Below are 5000 nucleotides of genomic sequence, written 5' to 3'. Positions count from 1 at the left end.
TGTCTCCTCCCCGGGGAAATGTTCTCTGGGAATCTCTGCCAAATGTTTCGTTCAAGGACACTCCTCTGTTCCTGACCTGTGTGTGACACCTCAGGGTCAAATGACAGCACGGTATTATCAGCAGATGTGGGGGCGTAGGAAGCAGCGTGGAGCACTTCCAAACTAGAACACTTTAAACGTTGAATATTATCACACCATCACTAATGGTGGGTATTGTTTTATATGATATATTCCATAAAAAAATACTTTTCATCAAAATATATTAAAGTACAGCAATACCTGACAAATTGAGGTACTCTTCTTTAATGTTTCAATTAAAAAAAATGGAAAAAATCATCGGGGGGCCCTATAAAAAAGCAATACCATAATAAGACCTCATGTAGGCAAAATCTGAGACAAATTTGGGAATTGTTAACAAAGAATTCCTAAAAAAAACGTGCAACTAGTACCATCAAGCCGGGCAGTGTCGGTATACAACATGCTGTCATGGATGAGATGAATACTACCTAGCCGCAAGCAACTTAAATGCTATAACGCTATCTGGCATCTAAGTTGCAATACCAACCCTTGACAACCCATTTATTGAAACCGAAAAGTCCTATCTTGTATTGAACGACGTTAAACTCACCAACATTTCAGCTGTGCGGAAAACATATCCTGCTTGTATCTGTCAAGTCTTTATTTCATACAAATCCACCATAGACATGTTATGAGCTACTTTCTGTTGAAAACATCCGTGCAGGTGATTATTTTTCTAAGTGTTCGAGTGTGCAATTTCGAAATCAGTCAACGCAGGACCATTGAGTGATTTTGTTGTTTAATACATTCCGATAGGACTTGGTTTCAATGAATGGGCTGTCAAGGATTGGTATTGCAACTTAGATGCCAGATAGCATTATAGCTTCTGAGTTGCTTGCGGCTATAAAGCAAAGACACATGAGGGCATGGCCATAAACTGTACAAGGGTTGAACTTGTGAACCCTTACGGGTCCATTCGGTTACAATTGTACACTCTCAGAGTTACAAATGGATATATGGACGTTTTACTGTGAAGCTTTTGGCGGATGTATACGTATATGTGCTCATTTACTGATCTACAAGCATGGCTATTTCCCACGAACAACGCTCTGTCTCACGACGAAGAATACTGTACATCATCAGGCTTAAGAGCATGTGACCTCCTGACCTCCACATGAAGGAGGACCTTCAGAGGAGGGTCAGTCACAGCCAGATGAGAGTCCCCCCCCCACACACACACACACACACACACAGGGCTAAAAGCGGGATGTCTAGCCAAGGTGGAACATGCCTAGGTACCCCACCTTAAGCACGCACTCACACACACACACACACACACACACACACACACACACACACACACACACACACACACACACACACACGCACACAAACACAATCTCCAGCACTCGTGTTGATGTGAAGGGAAAGGAAGCTATGACCTTGTTCCTCGCTGCTATGCTGTAGTATAGGTGTGTGTGAGATGAAGGTGTGTATATGTGTCCGTCCCGTGGTTGGTTGTTTTTTTTGGACTGTTGCCATGGAGATCTTCCGTGTTGCTCATCATATTGACCTGACAGATGTGTGTTATGGAGGGGGGGTGAGGGGGGGGGCTGTGTTCTGGGTATACGGCGATGACAACCACATGAACCCTAGTGTTCCATTATTCTGGGCATATGTGTCATAATAAGGTGAACGTTTGGTTTGGTGATAATAGGGGACCATTCGGCGCCTCGACACGTTGTGAGCTTGTAGATCGGCTATTTTCGGTGAGGGGGTTTGGTGTAGAGGTGGATAATGGAGGGGACCAAATACAGCCCCCTGGGGGACCCCTAACACTGGTCGGTCCATGGTCACGCACACAGACACGCACGCACGCACACACACACACACACGGGGAGGGGGGTTATCTGCAAGGCCTGCACATCTCTCTCCTCTTTGTTCCACTGACTTCCTGAGTAATCATACCTGTTACATAATAACTCTCTCTGCTCTGTGTGTAGAGTATAATTACTACCTGTTTACTCTTTTTTTTTAACTATTTGAATTACTTCTAAGTTTAAATGTTTTCCTGTATCTGTCCTGTGTTTCATAACTTTGATACTGCTATGACAACTGCATTTCCCTACTGGGGTCAATAAAGCTCTCTGTATCTACCAAGTATGTAATCCCTCAGGGAGTACACGGACCCTGCATGTTTCATGCAGTGTTGCCATATCTGCTCATTATAAGCGACTTTGGGCTTGTTTTTCTAATAATAATAATGATAATGATACATACTTACAATTTATATAGTGCTTTTCTAAGGACTTAAAGTCGCTTTACAGAAACAAAATAAAAACAACTTTATTAGGAAATAAATTGTTAAAATGTGTTAGTCTGAAAAGGTGGGTTTTGAGTGTGGTTTTAAACGTGGCGAGGGTGGGGGCAGCTTTGGTGTGAGCTGCGGGAGTGAGTTCCAGAGGGAGGGGGCAGCCGCCGAGAAGGCCCTGTCACCCCAGGTTGGTTTCTTTGTCCTGCATGGGGATGTCCAGGTTGGCATCACCACACCTGAGGGAGCAGGAGGGGGCGTGGCGTTGGAAGAGTTCAGAGCCTGGTTGTTGAGGGCCTTGTCGGTGGTGATCAGTATCTTGAAATCTATTCTTTGTTTTTTTTGCAAAGTCGCTTCTAAATATTAGCAGTTGCAGGTTGCATTTTGGGCTTGTTTCTAGTGTAGTTTGGTCTTCCTTCCTCGATCTATACGACGATTGATCAATTGATCCCATAACCCTGGAGGGTCGTTGGGGCACCACAGACGATCTGTTGACCAGCTCTCTCCATCCCTCTCTGTCCTCGGTCGCTCTTGTTCCCTCACGGAGTTTCAAGTGAGTCCATTCTCCGATGTTATCTTCCCATCTTTTCTTTTGCCTCCCTCGTCTCCTGCCACCTTGTACGGTGCCTTGCAGGATGGTCTTTGCAAGGCCTGAGGATCTGGTGATGTGTCCGTACTCCATACCACCTCAGTTTTCGGAAGATATGGACAATATTTGTCCATGGACCCCTATCTGAAAATATGTTGTGCCAGGGGACCCCCATACAAGACTTGTGTTGTTGAAATGTTTCCAAAATATTCGAAATATTTTTTTACTTTTTTCCCCTCCAAGATTTCTTTGAAAATAGCAGATCAAGTGGTTCAAGTGGTAAAACTGGTCTCTTTCTTTTGGGCTTGTTTTCGCAGACCTTGGCCTCTTGTTTCTCTCGCAAAATCTGGCAACGCCGGTTTCATGTCTCTATTGCACTTCTCCATTACAACACGTGAGTATTAATGGAACTCTGAGAGTGTACAAATGGAACCAAATGGACCCACAAGGGTCCATTTGGTTCCATTTGTACACTCTCAGAGTTACAAACGGATAAATCAACACTGCGAATTTTAACTGTGTACACAACAAGTTGCTAACCGTTTAAATTCCTCAATTTTAAAAAAAAGTGTGTCAAATTCTGTTTCTCAGAAATATTATCTTTTTCATTCGGGCGCAGCGCTGAGGAGAAAGAAATTAAACCGCTTCACTGCAAAGCCTCCAGTGTTTCATTTAATTCAGAGAGTGTGAAAATGGCTCAGTTTTCATTGCTTTTAGGGGTTAAAATAATGCTTAGAAAGTTTATGCAGCGTGTGAGAAAGAAAAGAAACACCTACAGGTTATGGAGTAGAGTGGGATAGCAGATTCTTTCAGGTTTTTGGGGGGTTTATTGCGTGTCATGTATCCAGTAAAAGTGACAGCTTTGGCAATTATGAAAGTCGTGTTATTTATTATCTGGCAGAAATATCGTGAGAATACAGAGTCGGGGAAAGTGCAACCATGTCACTTTAGGGCAGGCGCTCTCAATGTTTGTTTGCTTTTTCATGTCAAGGACCCCCAAATTTATATGCATTTGGCCAAAGAGCCGCCATCTGAAAATATTTTGTGCCAGGGACCTCCTACAAGATACAAAATATTCAAAACACATAAAAAAGTTTCATTTTTTTATGAGGGCATTGGATGGAAGGTAAACTAATAAACCAAGAAAAAAGGGAGCAATGACAGTTTGAGTGAGAAGGAAGAGAGAGACAGCAATGTTTTGCAACAGTGCTGCTCTCAGCATGCATGAATGCATGAATGCATGAATACGTGCGCCTGTACGTGCGTGTGTGTGTGTGTGCGTGCGTGCCATGCGTGCACGTGTGTGTGCACGTGTGTCAATGGAAGTATGTGCAGTGTGTGTGTGTGTGTGTGTGTGTGTGTGTGTGTGTGTGTGTGTGTGTGTGTGTGTGTGTGTGTGTGTGTGTGTGTGTGTGTGTGTGTGTGTGTGTCTACACCTATGTACACTTTCACTTGGTTTGCCTGCAAGTACAGTATGTACACATATAAGTACGTGTGTATAACCTGGAGTTAGACTCAGTTGTGCACGGGGTGTCTTTCGATTGTACAATGATGCTAAAAGGAGAACACAAAAAGCCCTGAGGGCTTGTTTCCATTGTTGTCCTATGTGTATTCAATTCATCAAGACATACAATAACATACAAGAGATCATCAACACTATGAGCACCGCACACGCACCGGAAATGGACGATCGACAAGCTCACGGCTTGTAGATCTGCTGTTTCCGAACGCGTGTCAAACACCACCCCGCGCACTCCAACTTCAGGCGTGTGCGTGCGTGTGTATGTGCGGGCACGGTGTTTGTGCGTGGAGGCCTGTGCGTGTTAAATGTGTGAGATGTTATTAATGGGGACTGGCCCGGCGCCAGAGGAAGTGCTTGGCTTTGACAATGCTCTCACCAGGAATGCACCGTGGGCCACCGCCAAGTGGGCGGGGCCCTGGCCCCGCGGGGTCGGAAGCCAAGTTTGGTCGGCATCGGCGCTGCTGTGGCCCCTCTCTCTCTCTCTCTCTCTCTCTCTCTCTCTCTCTCTCTCAGACGCCTGGGGGGAGCATTCTGCTAAACGGCCCTCTCCTCTGCTAGAG

This window comes from Gymnoscopelus braueri, assembly GCF_963280865.1.
Source record: "Gymnoscopelus braueri genome assembly, chromosome: 8".
In the NCBI taxonomy this organism is placed as follows: Eukaryota; Metazoa; Chordata; class Actinopteri; order Myctophiformes; family Myctophidae; genus Gymnoscopelus; species Gymnoscopelus braueri.
Note: the sequence above shows the minus strand (reverse complement) of the source record.